The sequence below is a fragment of the Palaemon carinicauda genome, chromosome 45, assembly GCF_036898095.1.
Source record: "Palaemon carinicauda isolate YSFRI2023 chromosome 45, ASM3689809v2, whole genome shotgun sequence".
NCBI classification, from domain to species: Eukaryota; Metazoa; Arthropoda; class Malacostraca; order Decapoda; family Palaemonidae; genus Palaemon; species Palaemon carinicauda.
This window is the reverse complement of record NC_090769.1, coordinates 13,161,894-13,180,647: the sequence shown is the minus strand read 5'-3', so window position 1 is coordinate 13,180,647 and position 18,754 is coordinate 13,161,894. Positions and strand designations below refer to the sequence as shown.

The 18,754-nt window shown below is 33.5% G+C and overlaps 1 long non-coding RNA gene across 1 annotated transcript in view; it reads right to left on the bottom strand.

Moving 5' to 3' along the window:
• LOC137634922 (uncharacterized) overlaps positions 1 to 18,754 on the bottom strand; it is a 619,823-nt gene that overhangs the window by 274,877 nt on the left and 326,192 nt on the right. Inside the window, exon 3 of the long non-coding RNA XR_011042592.1 lies at positions 12,034 to 12,090. This is a non-coding gene — a long non-coding RNA (uncharacterized lncRNA). The remainder of the gene's footprint in view (positions 1 to 12,033; positions 12,091 to 18,754) is intronic.

Here is an 18,754-nt window from a genome sequence, read left to right as displayed (position 1 = left end):
TTCTTGTTCATATTAATTTTAGAATAAAGCGAAGAATCGTTTCTTCATTGTATAAACTGTCTCACTTAGGAATATTATTTTCTTTCTCAATGGTATAACCAGAGGAAAACTAGTCCATCATGTTATTCCTACATTCAGTGGGGAACTAAGATTTTAACCATACAAACTAAACATAGAAAATAAAGCCGTCTGGATATACACACTAAAGATATAAAGGAAACAAGGGACCGGTAATGAAGTAAAGTCTTTTCGAATAGAGAATAAACTTAATAAATGTATTGGCTTTAAAAGAATTTTTTTTTTTTGTATGCGATTTTGTCTGCTGCATTCGTGACACAGTATACGAATTACGTTAATTAAACAATTCCTTTTCTTTTATTCTTCGAAAACAATTACTTGCAACGTCCAATTTCCGGTGAATATACTGTACAAATAAATTAAATGAATGTTTTGTTTTTATAAAGAATTTTGAAATGGAACTGGAATACAAAAATAGGTCTCCGTGTAAACATATTGTTCCCCACTAGCAATATTAATAAAAAACAAGGTTTACATGCATTATTATCATGTAAATTCTCATCACTGTATAAGAACACATTTATACACCACTTCATTTGAAGAAAGTCTGTAAAACAACTAAAATGATTTTATGCTTGTTCATATTATTGGGGATAAAATCAATAAGAAATAAGAAAATATTGTACCTTGCTGATTAAATAACACATGACTAAAATAATTATGATACAATAAATACATTTTCCTTTTACACGTGTCAATAGTTGATATATCAATGTTTCATTGGCGTTCGCAATATGTCACATCTCTTAACCAATAAATATTTCTTGTTCATATTTCAAGGATTCTGATTGAACCGATGGATTTAAAAAATGATTTTATGTAGAAAATCTATACCTGTATTGGACATGCTTCATTTACGATTAAAATTCTTTTTATAATTTGGCCACCTCATCATAAGAGCGGTAGAGACGCCTTTAATATTGTAGTATAACCATGTATTAAGAAATTTAAAGAATTTGGTTATTTAACTTTTGACCTATCTAAATTACTGAGAAATCAAATAAAAATGTATAATCTCTTTTGATCTTTATATAAAGGTGACAGTAAGCCCGTAGACTTTGTATCGAAAATATTAGTTGAATATAAAACATGAACTATTCCTAAGAATCGGGAATCTAGTGCTACCCCTGACAAGAGAGACAAATGAGCAACGACTTATACTGAAAGAATTAAATTTCAAATAAAGAAAAATCCAATTATTTGAAAAAATAAATTGAAAAATCAAAACGATTTGCTTGCAAAAGCTCAATGGGATGAATTTCTTTTTCTGATTAAAGAGAAACAAATGAGCAACGAATTGTATTAAAAGAATTATATCTCACTAAAGAAAATTTCCATTATTTAAAACATTAGAATTAAAAAATTCAAAACGATTTGCTTGCAAAAGCTGAATGGATTGCATTTCTCTTTTCTGATTACCTATTATCAAAGACTTTCTTAATACAGTATCGAGTGTCTCTTTTAATACCCTTCCTTTAATGAGGCAAGAGATTGCCTCAACGAAAGAGAGAGAGAGATTGCCCAAACGAAAGATGAGATTTAGCTGGTGGTGAGTTCATGAAGTCTTTGGTATTTTTTTTGGCTTTGATGATAAACGTTATTTACATTTTAAATTATATTCAGAAAATAATCATTCGATTATAGAGATTCATTAAGTTTACTCATAGAGAGAGAGAGAGAGAGAGAGAGAGAGAGAGAGAGAGAGAGAGAGAGAGAGAGAGAGAGAGAGAGAGAGAGAGAAATTCATTTATTTTTCGACACACCTATAAAGAACACGCAAACACAATGATATATATATATATATATATATATATATATATATATATATATATATATATATAAACAAAAAAATTTTCGTTTCTAGTTCACTGCAAGTTAAAGGCTTCAGACATGTCCTTTTTCATGTCTGAGAGTTATATCACAACGATGGTCATTGCAGATTGGTTACGGTGGGAGACTTCGAAACGCAAATTTATATTTTCATCAGGTATGACACTCAAACAACAGTATCTTATACTTTGAAGATAAAAATATGCCAAAACCCCCAAAAAATATTCAAAGTAAATTGCAAAGCTAGAACTAAGTCGATAGGAAGAAGGTATAATAAAAAGAAGTATCACGGATACTCTTAATGAACATAATTGGGCGTCTATACGACGTATAGATAATAAGTTTAATTGCTGTCGATAATTCTTCGTGTAACCCATGTATATTTATAACACTTTGTGTTTATCTGCCTGAATTTACACAGGTGTCTCTTTCTCTCAATATATATATATATATATATATATATATATATATATATATATATATATATATTCTCTCTCTCTCTCTCTCTCTCTCTATCTCTCTCTCACATACAAATATATATATATATATATATATATATATATATATATATATATATATATATATATACACACACACGCACACACTATATATATCAACAAATGGTAGAGCCTCTACGAGATGGAATTTGTGAGTATAGGTAGATAAATTCACACAAATACAAATCGATTAGAAAATACGGACACAAAGTAGTATGGGATAATCCCCCAAAAGGTCCAGTATATTGCCCCAGGAGACATTCGGACGCAGGGATTAAAAAGGATAAACGGGAGCGGTAGGCCTTTAATTAAACACTCCAGAGAAGGACATTTGGCAACGTAGGAGACAACGTCCGGATTGCCATGAAGGAGTCGATAGGGTATAGTACAGATGTTGCTGATAATGGCGATATACAAACCCTTTCACCACGCTAAAGTATCAACACTCAGAAATAACTTGTATATATATACATATACATATATACATATACATATACATAAACATACATATATATATATATATATATATATATATATATATATATATAGATGTAAAGAGATACATGAACAAATACACATGTGAAAGTGTATAAAGTATATGCTCATTTCAATGCTGTAAATATAACACGAATAATATTCTCTAGTTTATTATGTAACCCCATTCACGGTAGTACAGCAAGATATATAATCTGAGTAATGTGTCAAATATAAAAATTAATTCGATCACAACGTCACAGAAACAATAGAAAATTATTTAGCTACCTGTTCAAATGTCTTATATCTGGATGTAATTGGATAGAAATAGTTCGATGTTCGGCAAGTAAACTCGATACTTTGAAAAGGAAATAACCATATAACGAGTTCCAACCTTCTTATAGAGTCTAGACTATGTATTTCTCTAAAATATAAAGTGAGTTTTTAAATAAATCGTATTTAAACTTCCATACTTTGAAAGTTTCATACGCTTATAAAATTATCCACGATTTGGAGTCTTGAATAGAAAAAGAACTAAAAAGTTATTATATATCAACAATGGAAGATGAAAAAAAAATATAGACATCCCCAACTAATACAAAATTTTTAAAAGGAAGGTATACAAAGATCCCAATATTAATGATTCCCATTTCCACATTTACAGGTTGAATTTGTTGTTCTTCCTCACGTGTCATAGTGCAAAGGACACAAAATTATAGGATACAACTGATCTAGAATTTGTAGCTTCTGTTTCTTATATTCTAGTGCCGTTCTTCCTGGTCTCTTGTTGGTGTCTCATTCTTATTTTAGGACCGAATTTACTCAAACTTCAAAAGATTTGATGTTTCTTAGGTCTCGAATCATTAGTGTTGAGTAATTACTGCAATTGTATTAACCCCTTATTATAAAAACAATTTCTTTGAACTACTTACAGTGAGATAATAATCCAATCCATCTTATTTCCTTCAATATTCCTATCAAAAAGAGACTTGGTAATTACAAATCAGCATCATCATCATCTCCTCATATGCCTATTGACGCAAATGGCCTCTTAGATTTCGTCAGTCGTCTCTGACCTTCAGCTTTTAATTCAATACTTCTTCAAATTTATTTACCTTCATTAATTAAAAACTTCAAGCAAATGCATAAACTCGCAAAAAGAATAAAATGCTTCACATTCGTTATGGAACAATTAAGGACATAAATATTACACACTTTTGTGCAAACTCAAAAAAATAATTATTCCTCGACCTAGGTTGTGAGGAAGGAACGGCAATTTTCAAAGAGAATTTACCCCCAGATTTCAAGCCCAAATGATGTTGCAATGAATTGCTTACGAAAGCATTCCACGATCCATTTCTCTTGCTTGATTACCCTGTATCAAGAGTCCATCTTCCTATGCCTCTTTTAACATGTTCAATATCTCAACTTTATTGATGTTGTAAAGAGGCTAAAAATCAGATGATATTTAACTAACACTGACGTTACAAAGTCTGATATTTGGATACTAAACGAATATTCACGCTATATGTGGCTTTGGCTGTAAATGTTGGTCTCATTGAGAGAGAGAGAGAGAGAGAGAGAGAGAGAGAGAGAGAGAGAGAGAGAATACCAAGGAAAGAAAAAAGTACGTAACAGATAAAAGAAAGGATTCCCTTATTTTTCTCTTAGCATGCAAGAAAAGGATGCCTAATGAATGATAATTTAGAGAGAGAGAGAGAGAGAGAGAGAGAGAGAGAGAGAGAGAGAGGCAACTTAAGCTTGATGATATCCTGCGCACAACGTTGTTATCTTAACTTTAATGATAAGCCTTTCCCTTAAAAGTGCCCGAGAGCTATTTCTCGTAATCACGGCACCTACTCTACTAACTTCTTTCCCTCAGCCTCAAGGTCCTTGTACGAGGTAGGATGCTTTTAATTCCTTCCATTTCGTCCCTTTTCTCTTTAAATGTCCTCCTCCTCCTCCTCCTCCCTCAGAAAGCAATCTCTCAAGAAATAGGTCAATTAGAGTCATACTTGAAACCAAGGAGAGAGATGAAACTAATTTTTGTTATGGCTTTGGGCGGAGGTTTGAGTGTCTTGAGTCTTTCATTACAGCTACATGGTGACCTGATTCTTTCGTCTCATTTGGAGCAGCTAAATACACCTTTAATTTATTTGCTCAAAACATGTTTGGTTATATTTTTGTATATTTTCTGATTTTAATCTTCATTTCGTCCACTTTTTGAAAAATTATCAGATTATCTCTCTCTCTCTCTCTCTCTCTCTCTCTCTCTCTCTCTCTCTCTCCCTCTCTCCCTCCCTCCCTCTCTCTCCCTCCCTCCCTCTCTCTCTCCCTCCCTCTCTCTCTCTCTCTCTCTCTCTCTCTCTCTCTCTCTCTCTCTCTCTCTTTGTGTAATCTTTTCTTTACATTGATGCATAGTCGTCCAACCTTTATTCCCCACAAAAGCATAAAACCTTACAAACATGATAAAATACCGCTTCCCAAAGATGAACGACCGTATAAAAGAATCTCAAAGTAACACGATTTAAAGGTAAATTATCCAAGAATTGGATATAGCATTCATCAAATATTTTAAATCATTGAAATTATATAGTTAACGTAAACAGATAACTATCTAAATCTTGCAGAATATTTTTTTCTAACTGTAAATATCTTATAGCATCTCATATCATTCCGTTCAATCAACTCACATCACAGAGGCTAAGAGAACATTGCAAAGTGACAATACAGCCTGCAACATGAAGAATAAAATGCATAAAAAAACAACACCCTATAATTCTTTATTATAGAGAATTCAAATCACTATTCAGGCACACGGTAGGTGCCAAATATCTATCGTTTAATTCCACTCTCTGTTTCAACTGAATCCGGAGGGAATGTATACATCGTTGATATTGTTCTCAAACTTCTCCTTTAGGTTATTTCCTTATTTCCTTTCCTCACTCGAACCCTGGTTCGGCAGATTACCACACAGGGACGTTTCCAATAAGGGTTATTGCAACAGTCAGATCCTGGCCATGACTTCCTTTAATTAAACGTATTGGAGACTTATTTGAAAAATGACACTTGAAGTTCTTCATAAATCTGGAACTGTAAAAACTTCAAGCGTCATTTTTCAAGGAAGTCTCCAATGCGTTTAATCAAAAGAAAATTATGACCTGGATCTGACTGTTGCAAGACCACCCCCCCCCCCACCCCGGGGGGGGGGGAAGGATCTGACTATTGCAAGACCCCCTGGGGGGGAGAGGATCTGACTGTTGCAAAACCCCCTTCCCCCCCTTGCCTTATATTGGCCGGCTTCTTGTGAAATTCATTTTAGTTCTTGTATCTCAAGCAGCATCTCGGAGACTTTAATATCCCTGGAATATTGTCTCCATCGGTATTGCATTTGAACAATGTTTGCAATAATTTCAAGTAATTTCAAAACCAAAATCGTACAGGGGCGAGACATACTATTTAGATAATAGCGTATGTGACCCATCAAAAATGATGGTTAAATATCTAGATATGTAAACATACAGATTCAATCCTTCCCACTCTTTCCCCCTCCTTTCCTCTCCGGGTACCACCTCTCACCATGTTCTGACTACTCCCTCTCCCTTACCCTAGGGACAGGGAGAAACCAAGTAGTAATACAACACATATATTTACATACTAGCGCTTTTTATGGAAATGTATTTTAGTGTACAGTTATTTCTGTTGGCAAGATATAAATTAACAAAATTCTTTGGAAAAAAATAAGTTTGATAAAATCGCATCCAGGAAATTCCACAAAACACTCGGGTACACTATTCTTTCTAATTTTTTCTTCCTGTTTTGTTAAAGTTTTTAAAGTTTATTTAGGAAGTATTGATTTTAATATTATTCTTAAAATATCTATTTTTACCTTGTTTCCTTTCCTTACTGGGTTATTTTCCCTGTTGGAGCCCCTGGGCTTATAGCATTCTGTTTTTCCAACTAGGGTTGTAGCTTAATAATAATAATAATAATAATAATAATAATAATAATAATAAACGAAGGGAGACATGATCATCAAAAATTGCAAAAAAGAGAATGAGTGTCCAAGAAATGAGGGAAAAATGTCTACAACTTGATTGAAATTCCAAACAGTCAACTTCAGGAGAAATATTCTTTGTTTCAAACTGAATATTTGATGCACGAAAGACCCACGTCCCACGTAGAAGACAACATGACAAACTCAAATATGTAAACGAAAATAATCGGGAGAATTCTCTCTCTCTCTCTCTCTCTCTCTCTCTCTCTCTCTCTGAGGTTGACTCAGTTAATAGGATATCAAGTTGCCAATATATAGGATTCGAATCTCCTTGATTATTCCAAATCAAGATATCCTTCTCAGTGCGCCTTCCAACTCAATCCCGTCCACCCACAACATTCTTAATTCACCATTAAAAGAGATAAAAGGGTCCGCTTGAGAAGACTGAATACGAAATATTTGGATGCATTCCTACAATGACATGTGTAGTTGGTGATGTTTTCTCTCATTTTGAAATAAAGAAAAATTCTCTCTCTCTCTTCTCTCTCTCTCTCTCTCTCTCTCTCTCTCTCATTGTATGTACCTTATAAGATATGACTGTACACAGAAATACACACATACCTTGATGAACAAACAACTTGAGGTATATTAAATTTCTTATTCCTGTTCTAGATATTAATCTGACGCCGTCGCTCAGTTAGTTCTTTATGAATAAGATTTGTCATAATTCTGACCATCCTTTCCATTCAGATTTTCCCAGTATTCTAGAAATTTTATTCCAACTGTGACCAGATTGTGGAATGATCTTATGTAGCCCAAATTCCTAAATAGAATCTCTCTCTCTCTCTCTCTCTCTCTCTCTCTCTCTCTCCTCTCTCTCTCTCTCTCCCCTCAACTCGATGGAATCACTTATTGAACACAATAAAACAAGTGTGGGTATCTAAGCGTGGGGGAAGATGTGGGTGCAAGGGAGGAATATTATGTGGGTAGGAGAGGGAATGTGTGGATATGTGAGAGGATGCGTGGTAATCTGTTGCTTCTGGCTATTTATGAAGAGGGTGTGTGTGTGTATGTGTGTGTGACACATGGATCTATTAAGCAGGACAATGCCATAGAGACTGACCATATATCATATGATCAGTGACCAAGCCCCATCTCCACCCAAACTAGGACCAGGGAGGGCCAGGCAATGGCTACTGATGACTCAGCAGATTCTATAGGCTCCCCTAAAACTCCCAATCTTATCTCATAAGGATGGTAAGATTGCAGGCACTAAAGGAACTAACAAGTCTGATCAGGACTTGAATCCCTGTCTGGAAATCACTAGGCAGAGACATTAAAAATCAGGCCACAACAACCCGAGAGATATTGTAAGGTTATTAATAAATATTCAGGCAAAAAAAAAAAAAAAAAAAAAAAAAAAAAAAAAATTCATTGCAATAATGCAATACTAACAAAACCCCTAACAAGACCCACTTATCAAGGTCTAAACTATTTTCAGATTAAGTGATCGCGTTAAAATTGCTCATTATAAAGAACACAGAAATTACCATGATGTTATTTTCTCTATTTTATAATTTATTGGATACACAAATAATAATCACTATTTCAATCAACAATATAAATGTCTTATTGAACAATTTCATAATGCTGAAATTTAGTGAAGAACAGTTTTATTCAACAGTGAATTATTCACTACAAATACGCACAGTAAAATAAAACAAACTGAAATCATACTTTGAAACACAGGTCCGCTCTCGTGATTATTGAATAAGAGATTACTGAAAATACAGCCTTTCAAAAAGAATTATTAATAATATATTACGTGATGGACTATTGCTGGCTGTATGCCAGCACGGGCTCTTGGGTTTTATATTTACAATGTAGTGTTTGGCAGCATCACGGAAGCTGACAGCGATAAAGGAGAGCATCAATGATAGTATTTGCCAGTATTACTAAGTTAAGGTGATATGTTTAATATCATTCGGAAACAAATTCAATGTATATTTTTTATATATATTTGGTGAAATTTCCTTTCATACCCTCATCATCGTCATCATCATCATTCTGTCTTTTTCTCTCTCTCTCACAGACACACATAGTCAACACACTGTTTTCCTTTTAGCTTTGCAGTCAAAAGTAATTTTATATGTATATACTGTATATATATATATATATATATATATATACATACATACATATTCAATGTGGAATTGTCATTAAAACATCACAGCAATTTGTATTATAGTAAATTATTAAATTTTTAATAAGAACATACATATGTATACGCAAATCCTAATGCAATTACATATGTACACACACATTATATATATATATACATATATACATTTATATATACTATATATATATACATATATACATATATATATACTATATATATACATATATATATATACTATATATATACATATATATATACCATATATGATATATATATATATATATATATATGTCTGTGTGTGTGTTCTAGCCTCGAACTGATTATTCAAACCAACAGTACGAGAGAGAGAGAGAGAGAGAGAGAGAGAGAGAGAGAGAGATGATGTTAGTATGAAAGGAACCGTCGGACTCACTCTGCATACTTAATGGCCTATGGGACAAGCCAGAAAGGAAAGTCTAAAACAAAGGAATGTTTTTTTTTTTTTTTATCTATATTTCACAAAACATTCCAAATATTTCGTTTTTTTCCATAGCTTATTCAAAAACAGCTTATAAGTATAATTGAATTATTTATAGATAAATATCTGGAATAATAAATACTGATAAATATCTAGACAAATAAAAATTTATAAATATCTAGAACAATACAAAAATACCTTTTTATATATATAAAAAAAACAAAAATTTAAAACAACCAATACGTCAAATATCGAGAAAAGACATTCTTATGCATTTCTGTCAACTGAAATCATATGGGTTTCCTATTGTAAAAAATTAGTTTCTCATTTAAACTTATTTGTAAGAGATGGTTAGCTTTTGAAAAAAAAAAAAAAACGTTTCCATATAGTCCACCATTTCAAATACGGTCTAACACAGTACATTGGTTTTGTACTGTAATAATTCAAAATTATTATCTTACACGGTACGTTACATCTTATATTTGCAAAATTTCAATTCTCTGTTAGATTATCAATCAGATGCACATCTTTCTCACACCTGTCATTTTCCTTTCATCGTATTTTGAATTAAAGATTTCTTATCAATTCTTATACGATGTATAACTAAATGTTTTCCTCATCAAAACTAATACAATATACACATATCTTACGAAGCCTCTCGGAAAAGGAATAACTGCAGTTTGTACAATATACCTCCAACAAATTGTAAGTACCTCTTAGCAAGAAGACTCGAAGTAATACTTTTCCGGGAAATATTTATTTTTATAATTACATTAACAATAGAAATAACCTTAGTTTCATCAGGACATATCTTATGGAAAAATAGATTAAATATCCTGGAAAACTTATTTTTATCTATTTATTCAATCTGTCTATCGGTTAATGTTATGCGTTGTAAATTAAAAGGTGGGAATGTGAACTAAAATGGAAAGCACCTAATACTTGAGGGAGTCCATCTTCAAAAGAGTTATGCTTCTGGAATTACGTTTATCGATTACAAGTGATAAGCATAAATATCTTCGTGATTGCTTGGTCCCCTACCCTCAAGCTACTAACGCTGCTGTAAGAGTTAAGACATGCTGATGACCCATATAGACTATTCGAAATTAGTGTGAATCATGCAATAGGAGGAAGAACTTTTTGTTATGCTGCACCAAGACTCTTCAACGACCTTCCACTTGATGTCAAGAATAGAAAAAATGTGGCAGCTTTCAAGAAAAACCTGAAGACCTATCTCTTTGGAAAGTGTTATAATAGTGATCAGAAAACTATTAAGCGTGAATACAAATGCGAGCGAATACTGAAAAGATACAGAGCAAAATATAAACTGAAAAGAATTTATTTTCACACATCAAGGCCCGCCTGAACAGACTCTTAGTGTCTGATGGAGGGCGAGAAATAAACCCCCAAAGGTAAAAAAGTAAAAGTAAAAGTAAGTAAATATCAATAGTTTGGACATGCTAAAGAACTATGTAATAAGAATATTAACCAAGTCAATATTTAAGTCAGTTATTCATAATCTATATTGTCAAGTACGTTATCTAACATTTCAATTCATGATTAATAAGTGCGCTTTTGTCAATCAGTTTACTTGGATGTTACATAATTTTTTTCATTTCTATCTTGTTAGTCGAGTGTTATATTCACAATTTAAAAAAAGGTAAACTAAATCTTTTTATTGTTTGGTTTATGTGATTTACTACGCAATACCTGCAATATCTATTCTATAAAAGGTTCGTTTTAATATTCATGTTGAATCTGTTATTTAATCTGATAATGGATATGAAATGGTCAGATTTCAAAAACATAAAATTTGTTAAAGCTTTCACAAGCTGTATTTGTTGGCGGATTTAATGAACATAACGAAAAGAGAAACATGAAAATAATATTCTAATGCATGCCCTGAAAATGATAAAATATTACAAAGAAAAGGTAAAATATTTTAAAGTATAAAAGTTCTCATTTAGCCTACAAACTTCTATGGACATTATTTCTTAGCGTGACGATGCGATTTTAATTACAGTAGTATTTCTATCAGCATTCGGTATTACTAACGATAACCATCACCTAATGACGAACACCAGTACGACAAAGTTACAAATAGCTTACATTAAAGAAATATTCAACCTTCATAACGAGTGCATTAAAAAAAAAAAGAAAAAAAAAAAACTGAAAACCTGAAATATAATGAAAATTGACAGCTGAAACAAGTGAAATTGACAACTAAAATAAAAAGCTGAAAACTGGAAAAAGAACTGACAACTGGAACGAGAAAACCTGACATCTGAAAGGCAATTTCTCCCCCAAACGAACAACGTCGAGACGGTTATCACCTTATTTACAAAACCTCCTCAAAATCCTTTTCTCCACGTTTGCAATGTCTAGATAATAAACAAACATACAGACTTACATGCACAATGTAATACACTTCTAACTTCACAGATAGACGTAACATCATTATTATGGTATCGAAAAAGAACCGACAATAAAAACCGAAAACAGTAATGGTTTTACTTACTTTGGAAGATCTCTTGTCAAAATGAAGACCCTCCAGACAACAAATGCGTTCTGAATTCTGTAAATAAAAAAAACAAACATGCATTAAGGTATGATCGATATGTTCTATAATAAGGACAATAATAAAATGAGAGAGAGAGAGAGAGAGAGAGAGAGAGAGAGAGAGAGAGAGATTAGATTAGATGTAATATAATGCAGATAATCTATAATGGAGAAAATTACGCTTTATTTATATAAAACGCACAAAGTAACATAGGTTTAAAATAAATGAAGAATAAGTGATGATAAGGAGGAGGATAAAACATATAACATGGGAATAATAATTTTTCTTTTTTAATCAGATGGGATTGGCAAAAAAACATTATCTTTTTTTTTTTATGATCCGCAAAGCATAAAAATCTACGTTGTGATTTCCTTATTTAAAGAAAGAGGCCATTCATTCTATTAGTTGATGCACTAACCTCATGACCTAGTTATAAAAAGACTCTTTGTGACAACACAGATTTGGTTTAATCTCATTTCCAGATTATGCGTATTAAGCATTAAGCTTTTTAAATAGGGTTCAAAATTCTTCCCTTTTAGTTCTTTAAAATCACACCTTTCTCTCGTGGCGCTGTATAACACTCTTGTAGATACTTAAAGCCCCGATTTAGTTAGTATGCAAATTAAGTCGTTTGGCCCAAAAGCCTGTTTTGATACAAAGTGGACCATTACCCATTTTAGGGCTTGGTTGCTTTTGCCTCGAATGGCCTTTGTTTTGTTTCTTGGAGCTACTTAATCTTCTTTTTGTTTCTATTTAAAACTTTTAAATGTGTAGATAAATGATGACAATCATTTTGCTTATTACGAGTGCAATGATACCTGCTTCTTCTTCTTTGTCTACATCTTTTCCCCTTTCTCCCTTTTTCCCCCGTGCAATGTTACCTGGAAGAAACTTTCAAGGTAAGCAGATGTAGACACTAAAAATGAATTTACGTAATAATGTGATTGCGATTTCGTTTTTTTTTTGCAATTATTTCTAAATCATTCATAAATTTGTCAAATTTATAGAATTGATTATTTTGGTGGATAGAGAAGTCATAAACGTCAGTAAAGATCTTCCCTACCTTCTAAACCTACCTAATAAAAAAAAAAAGGAAAAAAAAAAATAAGAACTCAATTATTTTAACAGTTGTAATAGTTTTTTACCCCCAGAATGTGCCTTTCATGTGGTACGCACTAATGCATTCTTTTACACTGTTCGTGCAATGTACACACAAGTTGTGCACTATTTACGCATTGGCACTACTTGTTTACGCATAAGTAAGTTAAGTATTGACACTGATACTCACCATCGGCTATGTTCTCACCGAGCTCTTAGAATGGTTACACTTGGTTCATACAAGTGACAAGACCATGGAACGAACATTTATGAACATTTATAAGGCTCAAACATTTGAACATTTCAACATTCTCTCTACTCACCACCACACACTCCACAAAAAGACTTTAATCACCGAAAGCAATTAGGAAACGAAACTCTAGCAATCGTCAAGGTTACCCGCTACAAACAATCATTACACTAACTACCGCTTTCTCTCTCTCGCACTCCGAGGCAAAACAAAACTTAAATACGGTATAAAATGAAATCGTGACTTTGACATCCCTACACCCTTACTTTGCCAAATTCTTTCACATCTATTCTCCACAAACATTCACCCAACTTCTTTATTACCCATTCATATTAGAGAATAGGGCCTTTTCATAAAGTCATTTGCCTCTTTCATGTGAATGAAAGAGAACTCGAAATAAAGTAATCAATCTTTCATATAGCTATCATTCACATTGCATTATTACAATTTACATCCATATTCCTATTATCTACATATCTGCACTATCTCATCTACCCGTAATCGTTGTCCTCAAATCTCACTTATTTCCATAATCAATTCATCCATACTGTTTTCTGCTTTGACAAGATAATATTCATACTACTTACGAGTCTCATATTCGCGTTTTTCATACTTACATTTAGATCCTATTAGGTAAAACCACACAGATTTTAAAGAAATAATCAATCCCAAACGTACATTACATTCACTTCACACACATGATTCACCCAGCTGATCCCATTTGCTAAATGAATAATTATCCCGAACATCCCCGTTTTCCTATCCCTTCCTCCAACATACCCTTGAAACATACCCATTACACCTCATTCAATGAACTTGGCAAGTTGCTCTTTGCATATCCTTGCATAATGCCCATTCTGACCCAATTTCCCAAATCGCATAAGTAAGACTACCCTAACATCCACTTGCTATGTGACTAGTCATATGACAATGATAATCCTATTTCTTACACTCACTAATAAGATGCCCAGTCTCACCATACGAGAGAGAGAGAGAGAGAGAGAGAGAGAGAGAGAGAGAGAGAGAGATTAGATGTAATATAATGCAGATAATCTATAATGAAGACAATTACGCTTTATTTATATAAAACGCACAAAGTAACATAGGTTTAAAATAATATGAAGAATAAGTGATGATAAGGAGGAGGATAAAACATAACATGGGAATAATAATTTTTTTCTTTTTTTAATTCGATGGGATTGGCAAAAAAAAACATTATTTTGTTTTTTTTTAAGATCCGCGAAGCATAAAAATCTACGTTGTGATTTCCTTAATTACCGAATGATGCATTCATTCTATTAATTGATACACTAACCTCATGACCGAGTTATAAAAAGACTCTTTGTGACAACACAGATTTGGTTTAATCTCATTTCCAGATTATGCGTATTAAGCATTAAGCTTTTTAAATAGGGTTCAAAATGCTTCCCTTTTAGTTCATTAAAATCCCGCCTTTTTCTCGTGGCGCTGTATAACACTCTTGTAGATACTTAAAGCCCCGATTTAGTTAGTATGCAAATTAAGTCGTTTGGCCCAAAAGCCTGTTTTGATACAAAGTGGACCATTACCCATTTTAGGGCTTGGTTGCTTTTGCCTCGAATGGCCTTTGTTTTGTTTCTTGGAGCTACTTAATCTTCTTTTTGTTCCTATTTAAAACTTTTAAATGTGTAGATAAATGATGACAATCATTTTGCTTATTACGAGTGCAATGATACCTCCTGCTTATTTTTTGTCTACATCTTTTCCCCCTTTCTCCCTTTTACCCTCGTGCAATGATACCTGGAAGAAACTTTTAAGGTAAGCAGATGTAGACACTAAAAATGAATTTATGAAAGTATGTGATTGTGATTTCGTCTTTTTTTTCCAATTATTTCTAAATCATTCATAAATTTGTCAAATTTATAGAATCTATTATTTCGTGGATAGAGAGAAGTCATAAACGTCAGTAAAGATCTTCCCTACCTTCTAAACCTACCTAATAAAAAAAAAAGAACCCTCAATTATTTTAACAGTTGTAATAGTTTTTTACCCCCAGAATGTGCCTTTCATGTGGTACGCAGTGATGCATTCTTTTACACTGTTCGTGCAATTTACACACAAGATATGCACTATTTACGCATTGGCACTACTTGTTTACGCATAAGTAAGTTGAGTATTGACATGCTATTGCTCGCCATCAGCTGTGTTCTCACCGAGCTAACAGAGTGCTTACACTTGGTTCATGCAAGTGACAAGCATATGGAACGAACATTTATGAACATTTAAAAGGGTCAAACATTTGAACATTTCAACATTCTCCCTACTCACCACCACACACTCCACAAAAAGACTTTAATCACCGAAAGCAATTAGAAAACGAAACTCTAGCAATCGTCAAGGTTACCCGCTACAAACAATCATTACACTATCTACCTCTTTTCCTCTCGCACTCCGAGGCAAAACAACAATTAAATACTGTATACAAAGAAATCGTATCTTTGACATTCCTTCACCCTTTGCCAAATCGTTTCACATCCATTCCCACACAAACATTCACCCGACTTCATATCCGGGAAAATGGCCTTTTCATAAACTCATTTGCCTCTTCTATATAGATGCCAGAGAACTCCAAAACAATCAATCAATCTTTCATATAGCTATCATTCACATTGTATTATTACGATTTCCATCCCTATTCCTATCATCTAATATACCTGCACTATATCATCTGCCCCGTTATTGAAGTGTCCCCAAGTCTCACTTATTTCCGTAAGCAATTCATCCAAAGTGTTTTCTGCTTTGACAAGGCAATCCTTCATACCACTTACCAGTTTCCTATTCAAGGTTTTCATACTTTCATTTAGATCCTATTAGATGAAACCACACACCTTTTCAAAGAATAATCAATCCCAAACATACATCACATTTACTCACATTCAGGATTCACGCAGCTGAACTCTCTTACTAATTAAATCATTATCCCAAATATGCCGCTTTACCTTTCCCTTCCTCAAACATGCCCATTTAACACCTCATGCAGTAAACTTGGCAAGTTGCTCTTTGCATATCCTTGCATAATGCCATGCTAACCACAATTTCCGTAAATAACATTAGTACGATCAACCCCACGTCCACTTGCTATATGCTTAGTCATATCCCACTTATAATCCTCTTCTTTATACTCACTATAAGTAAAACCAAACGAAAGTGACGGGTGAGACACAGAATATATCGTGTGGAAATCTGTCGATTTCGGTCATTTTACCTGGACAGGGTGGATTAGAGAATTCCTGAAACAGAAGATGGATTAAGGTCTTAAAGGGGAGAAGCCTCGTTCCGTCAGTCTTCTTCAAAAGGTTTATTTTTCAATCTTTAATAATATACATATATATATATATATATATATATATATATATCACAAATCTGACAAGTGATGAGCATAAATATGTAGTATAGCCAGGAAGGGAAAATCAAGAGACTTGATTGGAGTTAGTAGTTTCATCCATTCGGGACATCATTTAGAATCAACAATGAGAATATATATACAAAGACATAGTATTCATAAAGGAGAAGGGTATCCAACAGCTGTCAGTTTCTTGATAATTCCATGAAATCAGCTTTTAGATAAAAGAATAACACCGGATTATCGGAAAATAGACCAGAGCTTAGGTCAAAATTTAAATCCCACAATCTATCCTTTCATATCTTAAGCCCTTGAGGAATGAATTTTCAGCTTATAAGATTAGGACTCCAATCGTGTCATCAAAAGCCATAAATGTCACTTCAAACAAACCTTGTTTATAATTGGTACTTCAACTCTCCGTATATAAAGCAGTGATTCGGATAAGTAGTAGACAGTCAATCGACAGTACTTACAATGGCAAATGTATGTGTGTGTGTGTGTGTGTGTGTGCGCGTGTGTGTGTGTGTGTGTGTGTGTGTGAGAGAGAGAGAGAGAGAGAGAGAGAGAGAGAGAGAGAGATAACTTGGTTGTCATGAGGGAAGCAAATTGTACATAAAACTGTGATTGCAAATAATTCCAGTAAACTGAGAACTACAGCTATAAAAATGGAAATGACCAGGAGTTAAAAGGTTGAGATAATTCTCAAATTCGTCTCGGAAAAAAAAGCCGGATTAGTCTAGCACGCTAAATCAGTTAATCCGCAGGTCAGATGCTGCTTCATATCTTCAGAGGGGGGTCTTGAAGGTATGCTGTCCGAAGTATTTTGATGTAGATACGATGCATTGAGAAAAGAGCTTCTCTCACCCGCCACTTTCGTTTGGTTCTACATATAATAGGGTGCCCAGTCTCACCACACCCGGAAAAGCGCACCTAATGCCCGTCTACATTCATTATTCTTATGTCCCCACACCTGTAACACTTATTACTTCAACAATTACTAACCTACATCACTGAGCACTATAACACCTATCTCTCCAAAACAGATTTCCCTGTTTAAACACTTCACTTACCCTAAGGCCCAAATACAAAGTCAATCATGATTGTACAATATCCATGTTTGTGAAGGCATATCCTTTGTGAGTGGGTCTGATTGAGTGCTTGAAATTCACTCTATGAAACCTACTCAAAAAGGATATGCTTGCACAAACACGGATATTTATAATTATGAGTTAGTGTACTTGGGCCTTTAATGGTATTCTTCCATTACTCGCTTTTACACTCCTATCTACTACACTATCAGCTATCCTCATCGGCCCTTTCAAAATAGCCTCCCTAAACTCCAGAATTTGGGCATACTTTCGTTTATTCCAGTTCTTACACTCACGAGTTTAACTTTCTTTAATATACTTATCCAACCCGTAATCCTCAACCATCTCTAAATTATCGGCACATGTTTATCTCTCTTCAGAATGATTTTCCCCTTTCATTTCAAATTAACAAACTCATGCACTTCTTCATTAACTCCTTTTTTTCATTTATCCATTCACCCCATACTTCTTCATTGCTAAAGTTTCTAAACGACATAACTATATAGATACAGATTCACCCACATTCATTCGTGCCTCATCAAACTTATTTCTGCGCCTATTCTTAACACTTCCTTTTATTCGTCTTACCTGTTTAATTATCTACTTTACACACTTCCATACTTGACATCACCTGCAACCATTATCACCCCGCATACATAGTTAACAAATGTCCTGTCAAATACTCTCTTACTATCATAATATTTAGCCTGATAACACCTCTCATATTCGTAAGAAAAAGAGTCACATATATGGCTATAAAAATACCAATTAATATTTCACACCGAGTGACCTCTCATATGTTGAAAAATTTTGTGGTAAAATAAAAATCGGATAAAGTTTTGAAATCAATCGTAAGGTAAC